This window comes from Amblyomma mixtum, chromosome 3 (assembly GCF_055824585.1).
Source record: "Amblyomma mixtum isolate Tamu chromosome 3, ASM5582458v1, whole genome shotgun sequence".
NCBI classification, from domain to species: Eukaryota; Metazoa; Arthropoda; class Arachnida; order Ixodida; family Ixodidae; genus Amblyomma; species Amblyomma mixtum.
Window position 1 is genome coordinate 428541634 of NC_143014.1, and position 15078 is coordinate 428556711.

Consider the following 15078-nt stretch of genomic DNA (forward strand, 5'->3'; position numbering starts at 1 on the left):
TCGAAGAACTCTGTTCTTGCAAGGGACCTGTTACTCTGGTCGTCTAAGATGGCATACATTTTTGCAGTCTTGTGAGGCTGAGTCGGATGACTGACTTTCACCAAGCAGATCTTAGAGCAGGATTTGACACCGTTGCTTTGACCGCAGACCTCTGTGCACTTGGATGACACCTGAAGTGCAAAATCCTTGTCTAGAATTGCATCTTCAGCATCGTTCTGAGCTACAGGAGGCCTGTGGCTGGCATTTCCAGCATGAAGCGCCGTGGCATGCCGATCGCTACCACAATCGTCACATTTGAGAACTGTTTTGCAGTCTCTTGCAAAGTGGTCTGTCGAAGCGCAGCACCTGTAGCATATCCCAAACTTTTTCAGCAAACATTTTCGTTCATCCAGCGGCTTTTCCCTGAATGCGCGACACTTCCGGAGGGGGTGAGGCTTCCTGTGCAGAGGACAATACTTGGCTGCATCATGCCACTTTAATGCGTTTGAGGGCGGATGGTCAGTGCTTGCTTCCACGTCCGTCATTTGCACTGAGATGGGTGCTCTTCTCGGGCTTCCATCCGATGCCCATCTGTCTGCTCTCGTGAGCCTTGAAGGGGTGCTGCTTGCGGAGCTGAGTTTGAAGCTAGGATCGTTTCTCGTTTTCGCTTGGTCCCTGATAAAGCTGGCAAAGAACGAGAAAGGGGGAAAGGCGACCTGATGATTCTGTTTGTACTTGGAGCCTTTCGCGATCCACATGTCTTGCAAGCGCTGGGGCAGCTTTTCTACAATGGGGTTTACCCCTCTTGCGGTGTCGAGATAGGAGAGCCCAGTCAGGTGAGGGTCACATTTTGCTGCCTCAACTTCAAGAAGGAGGTCTCCCAGCTCTCTCAATTTCTGGGTGTCTTTGTCGGTCAGTCTGGGGAAGTTCGAAATTCTTCGAAAGATGGCCTCTTCTATAATTTCTGGGCGACCATAGCATTCCTCAAGTCTTTCCCAAACTACCTTTAACCCGGCCTCTGGGCTGTCGACGTGCACGGAACGCAGCCTCTTCGCGTAGGTTGACGATTCGGTCCCAAGCCATTTCACGAGAAGGTCAAGTTCCTCGCTTGCCGTGACTTCGAGAGTCTGAGTCATTCCCTTGAACGTAGATTTCCACGACCGGTAGTTTTCAGGGCAGTCGTCGAACTTCGTAAGGGAGGTACTCACAAGGTCGCGCCGAATCAGATACTTTGCCATGGCGGTCAGTTCAGGGGCGTTAGCTTCATCTCCCGGATGACGAGCAATGTTCTGCGTGATGCCTTGGCTGCGAGCGCTTGGTGTGCATGGAGCGCGGTCTTCAGGTGCTTCATTAGCGTTCTGACAGACGTAATGCTCCCCGCCGTCATGCTGCTGCGATTGCTGGCGCGAGCCGATGCGCACGTGAGCCTGGTCAAGCACGTAGTCAAAGGTACGTTGAGCGCGGTCTTCGGATGCCTCGGAGACAGTCCGACAGATGTGATGCTCCCCGCCGTGCTGATCTACGGCAGCCTCCAGGACGTCCGCTTGCGCTTCCGCGGCGGCCGCTTCTCTTTCCAACTGCATGACTTGTAACTCTGTGTCTAGCTCGGCTTTCTTGCGTTCGATTGCCGCAGCCGCACTTTTCTCTTGTTCTTCCAGTCTGGCCTTTTCCAGTTTCACCACGGCTTCTTTCCTCTTGAGAGAAGCCTGTACTCGCGCCGCGGCGGCCTCCGCTCTTGCTCTGGCGGCCAGCATGCTTGGCGTTGTCGAGACGGCCGAACGCTCCGAACGAGCTGAGCGCGACGAATGCCGTGACTGCACATAGCTTGCTGTGTTCTCAGAGCATGCAAAATGAGACTGGTCCGGACTCACTTGAGCAGCGGGCGACTTGCGGTCCTGTGACGCCATGTCGTCCGTGGCTGCGATGCGAAAACGGAACTTCTGAAGAGCGGAGCCAGCCAGCGGAGCCTAGGTGCTTTCGAAGATTCCGCGAGACACCGACTCGACGTTCAACGCGTTTTTACTATTCTGATTCCGTGGCACGCGTTGGGGCTGCGGCCACTCCTCAGATAGATGACAGGTCGCAAACACAAGGAAAATCGAACATTTATCCAGGCATTTACAACTTGTAAAAACGCGGTGCTGCCGCAGTCGTGCAGCGCGGTAGAAGGAAGGAAAGAGTCACGAGTTACGTAACATGACACCTCCGGAGGGAGGTGTAAAGAGGGAGAAAGCACGCGGGCGAGAGGGAAGGCGCACGGGGAGAAGGAAGAGAAAGAGCGGGGAGGAGAGAAGTCCAGTGTCCGCAGATGAAGTTGGCGCCCGGGCGGGAAATTCAAACTGGATTCGGGACAGCACATTAAGTAATCTTCAAAAACAGGCTTTATGGGCTCAAAATATGGCTTTTGCGGCCTTAGTATTATGAGTGTTGCGAACGTCAAAAAACAGGCGAATAATGTTAACCAGTAAAGCGATTAACTAAGTTCTAATAACTAGCTTTTTAACTATTACCGATAGGCACCTGATTGCAATTGGATATTTGTAGCCGGCCGTTACTAACAGCGATATCAGTTTTTAGAATTCCGAAAACGTGATTACCCTCGCCGCTGTTGCTCGACAAATTATGGCCACCTTGTGCCAAAATACATGCACTTTCAAAAAGCACGCAGGCAAAGCAACCTTTCCAGTGCACGTAACTAGTCGAAAAAGCCGAATTTTGTCGAGCCACAGCGCAAAGCGTAATCGCGTTTTCTAAATCCTAAAAGAAACTGACCTGGCTATTAATAACGTTCCACTACAAATCTCTAATTTCAACTAGGCAAACTCGAATATTTAAAAAGTTAGCCATTAAAAACTAATTAACCAGCTTACTACTTAAGACGATGCACCGGTTTTCAGGTGTTCGCCAATACTGATAATACTATGCTGGAAAACCCATCTGTTTACTTAGATACAAAAAAACTATTTTTGAGAATTACTTAGCCTTCCCTTAAACACCTGGTTTACGTAAAAACGATTTAGGTTAAGCTAGGTAAAAAAGTTAAGCTACAACGACGTACACATGCATTTTAGCCACACGTAGTGTTGTAGAACGACTGCTCACGGCTTCATGTTTTTGATTTCTCAGATCTAAAAGCGAACTTATAAGTAAAGCACGCTGAATGCTCCAGCGAAGAAACGTGACCCGGACGTGATCCGAACACGCAACCTTCTGATCTGGAGTCAGACGCGCTACCGTTGCGCCACCGAGTCGAGGAGCGAATTGTGCACAGCTGACTTTTTTTGAGCAGCGCAAAACACAATCTAGGGTGTGACTGAAAAAAAAAGAGAATAAAATGATTCTCACACAAAGGGTAGCGCAAAAAAGGTAGTGGACTTATAGCGATGAAGGAATAAAAAAGGTTAGGACGAGGTTTGCACATTACAAGAAACACGTTCTTCGGCTTGGAAGAACGAATAGTTTTCCTAGGTTTCTTTGAAAATGGCGTGGAGGTAGTTTCGAAGCAGAAGGTTATTTATAGGTTCGGAGGGCAGGAAAAACTGGCTATGTGCCCGCCATTCGGGCCTGCGCTTTTTGTGGAAGGTGGTACCCGCAAAAGTATAGGTGTGGAACCTTCTGTTGGTGGCCAGTTCGGAGCAAGAAAATTGTGTAAACGCACTCGGCCTCGACCATGCACTCGACGCACAAATTCCCAACGACGGAGAGGCATCTGCGGGTGCTGCCACTCTCGGAGATGTGTGCTTGTTACTGTTCACGACATTATCAGACAGGATATTTTTGTCATGAATTTTCAATAAACGCGTTTGCTTCGGAGATTTTGGCTATATTAACCTGTGCATTCAAGCAAAATTACGGAATATTTATATTCAAACCGCACCATGTAGGTCATATGTAAAGGTGCGATGACGATAGAAGTCCTTCATATGATTTAGAAGCCAATGAAGGCTTAGCACTGACAAGCACGTACATGAAATCCCTTTGCATGCTTACCCAGATACCTGTCCGCAACTCAATTTTGTCGAATGGGGAATAAAGATAGCAGCCTGTTCAGTGCTACTGACAACACAGCCATCTAATTATTGCTGTTTGGATCCCACATTAACCACTGGGAACGGACAACAGAACCAGTGAGATAAATAGAACAGGTGCAGAATGCGGGAACCGCGCCAGTACATTTCTTCCACCTTGAAGCTCTCTTTGTAACCTTATCAAAAGAGAAATACAATCATCGCCAAGTCGTGAGTCGTAAATTTTGTTGTGATTTCTAAGAGGACCTCTCCCATAAGTAATGCCTGGCATTAGCATTCATAGGAAGTCCCTACGACACCTAAAGCACAAAGCGTACCAGCTAGCACTGATCATTCGCATTGGTACGAGTGCAGTCGCCCTTAATTATTTTTTTTTTCGTAGTTGGGATGACCTGCTGAATCCGGCTTCGCAGCGCCACTTTTAGTGGATCAGTCCTGCTGCATCCTTCGGCGCTGGCGGAGCAGCACGGCAGGTGATGACCACCCTCACGGCGCTAGTGCTCACGAGACCAGCGCCGTGAAGTCAGCACAGACGCAGCCGTCCGGCGCCCAACCATCTCAGCCGCATACGTGACCCTCGAGCCGCGATGTACCGCGAGCATGCATCGAAACGAAGACCAGGCGCAACCGCAAGTTGACAGCTCGCGAAATCATGTATTGAAAAAGCATAAATTCTCAAAGCATGCAACAGCTGCTCTGTATGAACGCATTTATGAAAAAAGTACCCCCCCACCCTATGCATTTTTTCATGCTTCATGAACGCAGGTTTCACCGTGTAAAAGATGCAGATTGATTAAATAGGCGCTGCGGGCTAATCCGGCGGTACTCGACAGATGAGGGAAAACGGAATCGAAATTATTGCGACCTCCGGGACAGCGGCCGATGCTCGTGGAAGCCACCCGCCTGTTGGGATACACTGAGTCATTACTACTGAGTATGCGCACAGTCAATCAGGGCTCTTTTTTCGCATGACAACGTGGCTAATTAGTTTCGTGGGAGTTACTTTTTACCGCCCCCCAAAAGCTCGGAAGCCTTTGCTCTCGAATAGCCAAAAGAAAAGAAAAAGTAAAAGAAAGTGGCTGCGGTACCAGGCATGGGCGACCGTTCACGAAATGTGCGGTAGGGGTTGTGTACGAAGTTCCCCTCTCCTGCGGCAGTTCCTGCATCGGACAAACCGGGCGATGTGTCAATGAGCGGATCAGAGAACACCAAAGAAATGTAGAACAAAATAAAGATGGCCCCCATTTACCCATGCACACCAGAACCTGCCCGTCGCGTACTTGTGAACCATGCTTTTCTGATGTGCGGATTTTGGCAAAGAGTAGTGTGACAAAAGCCAGAGAACTGATAGAAGCATTCCATATCGAAAAGAGGGGCAACTTGTGCGACAGCGAAACCTCGATAAACGTGTATAAGGCTGAAAAAGCGTTTTTTGATCGCTGCTTATCCTCACGAAGCTGAATGTCTTCCTTGCGCATGCGCCGACAGTGACATATATGTACGTGTCTTTCTGCACATTAAATCAGTTGTGAGTGGCGCTCTGTCTCGTCTTTCTTTCTTCTCCTGTGTGTGTGTGCGCGTATGGTTTGGCGCCTTTGAATTTAATTATGAATAACTACCAACTAGCCCAACAACAAGTTCTTCTGAGTTACTCTGTGCTGTTTATTTTCCCTGCTTTAACTGTAGAGGATCTGCAGAGCTCTCTTATGGCTGTCGCCAAACCCGCAGAGCCGTCATACTACGCTTCCGTGATTAATGTTACCAGAAATGATGTAGATAGTAACCAAAGTGTCTGAACAGTCGTGCACACGCACACAAAAAGGATCACGAACTCATTTGCTCATGAAAATACAAAAATACACGAATGCACAGCTTCTTCAAAAGAATTCGAATAGAAAAGAGAAATTGCGACCTATTTTTCTTTATTTCTCGGATTTTATCAAACGGCAGAACCTAAGAAATGCGCAAATAAAATATGACCCGGACGTGATTCGAACACGCAACCTTCTGATCTGGAGTCAGACGCGCTACCGTTGCGCCACCGAGTCTTCTTTTTTGTCTTTGCTGCCTCTTTTGACAGATTACAACAGATCACGAACATATGTTATGCGCTGCACTCTCAAACATCAAGAGCGGATATGCGTTGCACTCACGTGAGAAAATCAAAACTGTTTCAAGAAACATCCCTCTCCCATCAACTCGACAACTTCATCTCCAAAACGTATCTCCTTGTACACTTCAGGCAGCTTAAATATGTTTTGTTTGAAGTCATCTCGGACAGATCACGCATCTTCATCGCAATGTCGTACAGCCAACCTGCTTCGCCAAATACTGTGCGGGCCAAGAAGGAAAATCACATAGTATTTATAAAGATCGGGCTCAACGTCAAGAAATCGTATACCATACGGCCTCAAGGGTAAGTCTTTCTTTATTGTACGCTGTAGCACGTCCAAAAAGAGCAGCGCATCCCAGCAATCAATAAAGACGTGTTCTATTGACTGTGGTTTGTGACGCAATAAGCAGTCAGCACCCCATGGTAAAAACAATTCCTTCTCCTCCATCCATGTTTGAACCAGCAACGTACCTGTGTGCAACTTGAAGAAAAAACTCTTCACATCCGCTGGCACCACCATTTTTCGTACTCTTTTTTAAAAAAATTCCCTCATTCCCAGACGAAGACAAGTCCTCTTGTAACGTTGGCTCAAGCAACCTGAGGTTTTCCCCTCCCTTGTTCATTTTGTGATCGCCAAGGACCATCTACCACACCCTCTCTCTACCATGGACTTTGCGATACAGAGATCGATATATTGGCTCAGGGAAGACAGAGTCACGCAAATCTTTTAGCAATTTCTTACGCGTGACATTTGAAAGGTATTCCAACCTGAAACGAGCATTTAGAAACCGGAAAGCAAAGCTCACTTCTTTCACAAATCTACTTGCACTGTAGCGCATCCCGTCTACAGCGGAAATAACCTAGTTTGGCAAAGCCGAAGAAAGCCTCACTTGAAAGGGTCCGCAGGAAAGGGTCGCGTAGATCTCGAAGATACATAAATCTTGACACCACCTGCCTCAAGTACAAGTGTGGCAAGGAAAGACTCCCTTTTCTCGAAAGCAGGAATTAATTATCACGTTTATATAGTCCTCTCCCTTGAGGACTGCCAACAGATACTGCTAAGAGACGATTAAACTTTTAAATGCTAAGTCGAAAGCCCGAAAGGATCTGTAACAAATAGCACACTTTCGAAACTAGGTATACATTACACATGTTTGTAGTCAAAGAGTTTGACGAAACGTCATCTGGTCAGGTAGAGGCATAATAAAAACATAGGGTCACTGACCAAGTCAAAATTTTAATGAAACGTATTGACGTTTCGGAAGCTTTACGGCTTCCTTGTTCACAGTGGGTGAAACCAGGCAAAAGCATGCGTTTATATCTTATTCAAAATGCGTCGTAATGATCTTGCGTAGTCAGCAGGCAGATTTCCCGGCGTCCGATTTAGTGTACCGGAAGTGGTTTGTATCATCAAGGACTCTAGATACAAGCGTCTAGAAGTGATTCGTTCTTTGGCAAGCACACGTGCCCCGTGCCTGAAGGAAGAGCTAAAGACTGTTGAAAGGGATTTGGCGAGAAATGGCTATCCAAGAAGCTTTGTGGCAAACACAAAACAGAAACTACTGGAGCGGCCGCCACCTTCTGACGTCTCCAATGCTTCTAAGTCAAAACGCGCCTCCATCCCCTACATGCCACAGATCAGGGAAGCGCTTGGTCGGGTATTGCGAAAGTACGGCGTGCAAGTTGCCCACGTTCCAACAAGCAAGCTTAGAAACGAGCTCGTCAATGTGAAAGACCCGCTTCCCCCTGACAGATATCCTGGGGTCGTGTGCAAGATTGCGCGTGAAGATTGCGACCGGAATTATATCGGGGAATCCGGAAACTGGCGCAGACGGATCCAGCAGCACAAAAATGACGTGGCGAAAGGACGCAGTGCTGCTAACGTTCTGGACGAACACGTGCAAGAAATTGGACATGTCATCAATTGGGACGGGGCACGTGTGCTTGCCAGAGAACGAATCACTTCTAGACGCTTGTATCTAGAGTCCTTGATGATACAAACCCCTCCCGGTACACTAAATCGGACGCAAGGAAATCTGCCTGCTGACTACGCAAGATCATTACGACGCATTTTTGAATAAGATATAAACGCATGCTTTTGCCTGGTTTCACCCATTGTGAACAAGGAAGCCGCAGGGCTTCCGAAACGTCCATACGTTTCATTAAAATTTTGACTTGGTCAGTGACCCTATGTTTTTATTACACATGTTTGCACGCGGGAATATAAGTACTATGTTCAGATAATGAAAGAGGCTCGGTGGGGCAGTTCCTTTACAGAAATGGTCGGGAAAGGAACTGCTTTCCATGCGCTCTCCTTAGGCTCTTTTGGTGCAAAATTTCAAGACGCTTAAATTGGGAAACAGATGGGGATATTGATGGTCGTTGTTACATTATGCGGCTCACCACCAGGGCTTTATGGAGTCCGATCACTGAGGATGGCTGTTTTCGCCTTTGTTAACCTCCGAATGTACGGATAAAATTGAGGCGCGAATGCAGAGATGAGACAATCGAGTCTGCAGCTCGTCGCCAGTGGAGGTGGGAGTCAAGAACGACGCCAAGCTCACTCTGAACCTCGCTGCTGGATTTCAAGGGAAGCCACGCCACCCTGATGCGGGTGCTTGGTGAAACTTAGGAGTACCTTGACATTCTGTAAGCGACTGACAGGAACGTTGTTTATTTCTAGGGCTTAGGTTAAAATTGCTCGCAGGAAGCGTCGCCCACGCCCGATGCTTCGACGTTCCGGCCGCTGTAAGCACTCGCATTACGCGCGTCTTGATAGCAAAGAAAAACGTCGCAGCGGTTACAGTTTGCTCGCTCTGATTGCAATTGCACTACATTTCAATGCATTACTCTGTAGAAAGCTAAGCACATAAAAAACGGGAGTTGACGCATGATGTAATATTTTAGACATTTGCTTAAAACACGCCTCGTTTCTGCCGGTACGAAAGAAGCCCGAATCGCGCATGTATGCGAAGATGATGCTGAAAAGATTATAAGCATGTATAAAACGCCCACAGAAAACCAGGAACAAACAACACAGGATGGTGGTGCACTTCCAACCGATTTTATTTTAAAAAAAATGGCTGAGGCTTAGCTAAGGTTAAGCCTAGTCAGATGCGAAGCATATTGATGGCTAGGCTTGGTAATACATGGCTTTCCTTGGTTGAATACTTGGTCATTTTAATACAACCACTAGAAGCCTTCGTCGTGGGGGAAGACAACGGCATGGCTACAGCGGAACGCCGACTAACCCCGAGACGCGCGTTGGGTGAGCGCCTGGATTGCCACGGAAGCCGCGTCCGCCTGCCCGGTGGAGCGAGCGTTTCACCTACACCGAGTGTGAACGCGCGTTCGAAATGCGCGGGAATGCCGCTCGAGGACATTCCGGCGTCTGTGCGATGGCATCGTTCTCCCTCTCCCAGCGCGTGACGGCGATCTGTCGTGACGTTATCGTGTCACGTGGTGTTGCATCATAGTGTCGCGTAATTTGGAGGCGCACAACCACAGCGACGGCGCGAGGTGGGCCCCCGTTTCTCCACTGTCGTGACGTCATCGTGTCACGTGGTGTGACGTCATGTATCACGTGATTTGGAGGCGCACAACCACAGCGACGGCGCGAGGTGGGCCCCCGTTTCTCCACTGTCGTGACGTCATCGTGTCACGTGGTGTGACGTCATGTATCACGTGATTTGGAGGCGCATAACCACGGTGAAGGGCTGAAGTGGTAGCTAAAGTAGTATGATTCGCATAAAATTCGACGCTGAAATACATTCTGTTCTCGTGACGTAAAATCGATTCACATTCCCCCAAAAAGCCATTTCATTTTCCAGAAATTAGGTGAAGGCGTGCTGACGCAATTGTCACCAGTTTTCTTGATAATGAAAGATGCGATTATTTCACGCTGAAGCTTTTCGTTGACGTAACTCAAAAATTGCGCCTTGATGAACATTGGTTTACACTTTTAAGTCCGACAATGTGTATCAGATGACCGCTGATACCACCATTTACAAGATTAAAGTGTTCTATAGCGCTCTTTCGTTAAAACAACGCCCTGTTTAGCCAATGTACACTTTTTTACACGTAAGGGGCATACTATAACCAACCTTTGTAACGCATTCTGAGAACTTTGTGACCCGCTTAATATTGCGCGGCGCCTTCTTCTTTCTTGTTATCACTGGGAAAATTTTTGACAGCTTGCATTGTGCAGAAAAAACGACGTTAACGTTGTATCGGACAACATTTCCTTCACGTTGTGGGATATCTTATGCAGGTACGGAATAACCTGAGTGTTTTTCTGTTTGTTTTCTTCATCCTTCGCTTTTTTACTTTTCTGTCTTTACTGCATTAGGCGCTCAAAAACAGCTGAAATACAATGAGCAGGGGAACCAGGCATGCGTAGCCGCTCAGCTTGCGTATTGACACTATCGGTCAACTGATGTGGGCAAGTTTTTTCTAAGGCGGCACTGCTGCAGTTCATAGCATTGTAGCGTTTTATGATTTTAGAGTGAGCACTCTTAAAAGTGAGAGGGGTCTTTTGTGACCTAGGATTATACCTTCAACAGATGTGGTTGGCTCTCAAAGAAATTCTGAGATCTAAAAACTGTGCACTCTCTTCGCAGGGAAGTTCGTATGCATGGACTTTATCCTCCTGCTGTGGCTTTAAAAGCCGTGAAAATGTCTGTAACTGCGTGGACAAGGGATGACATATGCGAATTGTCATGAATCACCAAGTAGTCATCGACATCTCTAAAGATTCTTTCAACCTGAAGCAACTTTACTGAACTGTTAATGCGGTTATCAAAAGAAAGATGTCATACAGTATGGAAATTACTGAAGAACCTATGCAAATTCCAGCCTTTTTGGTATAAGTGGTGGTGTTTTTTTTTCATTGAATGTGGAAGGTGAAGAATTTTTGCTACACCGGCATCTGCTATCGCTGCTGGAAGCACCTGAGCTGGGGCAGCGGAAATAAAGGATAGCAGGCAGTGTGTAGAAGTGAAAAGAAAGAGGTGAGGGGATAGTAGGTATAAAAACAATAAAACAATGGCCGTTGTTTGAAGATCAAATTGTAAAAGCGTTAAAAATTTATCACTGTTGACGCCTGAAAATTACAAAAAGGCACTTCTCCCGTCTCTTCAATCAGCTTTCTTACGGATTCAAACAATTCATCGCGTTGTAGGGAAAAATAAAGTTCTTCAACGTTTACGGAGAAACCGATGGTATCAGAAGCAGTCAAAGTCAGCTCTTGGTTGAGTTCTTGGGCCATCTCGTACGATCCTCGAACCAGGAAAGGATCTTCAAACTTCAACCTCGTTAACTGCCTCTGCAGATACTGCACAATTCCAGATTGACAACAGTTCTTTACTGATACAATGACTCGAAACGGGAATTTCGGCTTATGTGCTTTGAAAGTCACTGTCTTAGAAAAGAACTGTTGGTAGTCTGCAATTGTGCAGTGCCTGCAAAGGCAGATAACGAGGTTGAAGTTTGAAGATCTCTTCCTCGTTCGAGGACCGCACGAGATCGCCGAAGAACTCAACCAAGAGCTCAACATGACTGCTTCTGATACCATCGGTTTCTCCGTAGACGTTGAAGAACTGTATTATTAATGCGAAAGCATTATAATGCTATGTTGACGCCGAAAGTGTCCTCAAAATGTGTCGCCGAAAGTTGGTCCACTGTGACGTTATCGGTCATATGACTTCATGAGACATTAGAAAAGAACCAAACTTGGATATAAAAAAATGGCTGAGGCTTAGCTAAGGTTAAGCCTAGTCAGATGCGAAGCATATTGATGGCTAGGCTTGGTAACACATGGCTTTCCTTGGTTGACGTTCATCCCGCTCTTCATCGGTCTCTGGCACGCTGAAGCTTTCGCTTCTCGTTCAAATCAGCCCTGCTTCTAGGCGGCATCCCAACACCTGGCCGCCTCGTAAGTGCCCGGAGAGCGAGGCAAGCTCAGCTTTATACCGCTGCTGTAGCGTCACGTGGTCAGCTGCAGCGCCTCTGATGTGGAGCCTCCACCGCCGCGGCCGACCGCGCGAGCCGGCAGCCCATCTCTCCTCTGCTGTGACGTCATGTTGTCACGTGGTGTCACGTGGTCACGCTAAAGGTCAATGGTAGCTCCACCGCCGCGCTCGACGGGCTGTAGTGTAGCTCTACTAATATGCTTCGCATAATAAGAAAAAAATCGGAAACTAGGTGGCAATCTACCCTGGCCGCCAGCGTGCGAGATAGCTTGACAAGACGACGCAAAATTTAGAGAGTGATGACGGCACACACGAGCTGAATCACAATCGGTTCTACGAGCAGACAGCAGAGAGACGCGCTGCGCAAAATCGCGTCCGCCGAAGCGATGATTCTTGTATAATCAGCAGATATCGTTGGTGCAGACGAAATCCCAGCGGTGTCATCACTGGTTGACCTCATTGTCGTGGCAGTTTTCCCGAATACATTCACCAAAATTTTGAGGACCGTTCGTTGTTCCGGTGGTGACATAGCATTTCTCTTTGCATATAGCTTACATGCTTTAGTCAAGTTAGAGGCTAGCTTTCGACGGGGGTCAGCTTTCGAATGACATACGCACCTTCAATTGCACTTGTGAGTCTACATTTTCCTTGTGGAGAAATTGAGTACATAAATTACTTTTTCCTCTTCTGCCGGCGGCTCGCTGCTATCCAGAGAATTTGCTTGGAGATCCCCCTCGGTCTACTCGGGCTTCCTCTATCTGTACCGGTACTCCTCTCTTTCGGGCAAGCGCCAAGAAATATGCCCCGAAACCAGTGTGCGATTGTATTCACGACTATATAATTACGTCAGGCTGATTCCTTTGATAGAATGAAAATTCACTGCTTTTTCATATTCGTATTCTTTTTTTGTACAAATTCTACTTCTCTGTCTCAAAATTATCCAAATACTCCACTCCTTGCACATGAGTGCGCTTGTATGCGCTATGCACCCTGGACAATCCACCGCCGTGGGTATGTGCCATTAAGCTTGAGGACGTCATCATCATCGTCGAGGAGCCAGGCGCGAGCAGAGGCTCGAGTAGCGCTGCCAGAGCTCAGCTCGAACGTTTCATTCACCCTTCCCTGGAAGGCTTACAGCTGGTACTCGGCGCCGAAGGACCCTGAAAGCGGGTATCCTTATCTCCGCAAGGAAGTACAAGGCGCAGAGTGATACTCGGGTACCTTTTCTGTTCCTGTGGACAGAGGTGAACCCGCTGCGGCGGCCACAAGAAAACCAGTGCCTCCCGAACGTGAGATTCATTGCCATCGGAGTCCGACTTTCTCGGGTGAGCAGCTTCTTAATGGACCGCTAGCGTGACATGCAAGGAGATACAGGGGTGACAGTGCGTTTAACGGGCAGATTAGTCAAGGCATCTTCATTCTAATAACATGGCAACTTTTAAATCCGTTGCCAATTCGGTAAATACCGAACTGCAATGAGCTAACATTGTTATACTTAATGCCACTTTTCACGCCCTTGTAGCCAGGCCTTGATGCCAGGTAGCTTAGCTCGTGCCGCAACACAGCTAGGTTGAGCTGGGGCTTTTCTGTCACACATATGAGGTATTCTGAGGGATACCTTTCACATTCGATCTTCTAGGTTTTGTTCAAAGGAGTGCTAAATAAACACTCGTCGCTGTGCACTGGCGGAGTTGTATTTTTTTTTGCGAATGCATGCAGTGCCCAACTAAACTGGTTGCGTTTTTTCTTCTACTTTTCCGATCAGTTTGTGCAGTTCCCTGTTCCAGATTTACTGCCGAGTGAGCCGATTAACACTCTCTTGCAAAGCGTTTGACATTGATGGCAGTTATGAAGTTTCCAGAGATTTATACGACTTGAACTCGCCGTTCTTTGTGTTATTTTAAATGTGAAATTCCTTACTACAGAACTGCCCACATGTATGTGCCCTGATTTTAGGTTCGTATGAAGAATGTTTTCTAGTGGAGTACATTACCTGAAGACTGTTGCGAACGCTTTCTCCGTCCACAGCTTGTAACCGGAATGTGCACATCCTTCTGCCGCTACTTACCTCTTTGTGTTTGTGCAGGACACCCTCCTGAGCTACGCTGCATGGTTGTCGGTGCTAACCAGCATGCATGAACGAGTGTTGGTTTTTAGCCCTACGTTCAAGTGGTTGCGTGGCACTGCTCGCATCGCCGACATGTGGCTTGCGCTTGTCGTCCTGTGCTCCCAAGACGACACCTACGGGTACGAGCGCGTGAGAGGTGAGCCAGTAAGTCTATACATAGGCCGGTTTTAGGCCACGGAACAAAATCCCGGCGGGCCCTTCGATTGCCGTGGAAGTTCTTTTGGGCACTGGGGAAGAAACTCCGTAATTACTGTAGGCGGTATCACATAACCTGCTAGCCGCAATATTCGAATTGTTCCCCACCAGGTTGTATGCCGATTTGGCGCGACGCCCTTTCGCTTTTCTTCGTTGTCCGTAACGACGCGTTCCGCTGCCTTCTAGCGTTCTCGTGTGACCGCGTTAACCCCCTGTTGCCGATCAGTCGAGCGGTTTTTGCCCTTCAGTGTCAGTCCAGTTTTGTTCTTTCGAGCTGGACACGCTTGATTGGTTTCCAGTCATTCAGCCTCATTAAACAGTGCCACCGAGCACGTGGACGCACAGCAGATATGTTCCAGCCATGAAGGTTGCAGGATCACGGTAATGATTTAGCCACTTTTCCTTTGCGTCATCGCGATACTCATCGCCACCTCTTCTTGCATGTTACTATCTACTTTGGATGACCGTACCGTGCTGTTAAAGCAACGGCCTAAACCCTATCGAGTGAGCTGTCATGTAGGGACATCCATTCTAGCCAGCTAATTCCTAGAAAGTGTCAATAGAAATAACTGTTATAAACGCCGTTTTTAGCGTTGATGGGTGAGTGGCACAAAGCGTCAGTCGCACAAACTGCTGCGCCCCCGCAAGCATACGATCGAACAAATC

General features: G+C 47.7%; 2 non-coding genes across 2 annotated transcripts; both read right to left on the reverse strand.

Annotated features, from left to right (window-relative positions):
* Positions 1 to 3158: 3158 nt before the first annotated feature.
* Positions 3159 to 3230, reverse strand: TRNAW-CCA (transfer RNA tryptophan (anticodon CCA)). The gene has a single exon. It is a non-coding gene; the product is annotated as a tRNA-Trp (tRNA).
* Positions 3231 to 5983: 2753 nt separating this feature from the next.
* TRNAW-CCA (transfer RNA tryptophan (anticodon CCA)) lies at positions 5984 to 6055 on the reverse strand. Its single transcript has one exon. It is a non-coding gene; the product is annotated as a tRNA-Trp (tRNA).
* Positions 6056 to 15078: the final 9023 nt, after the last annotated feature.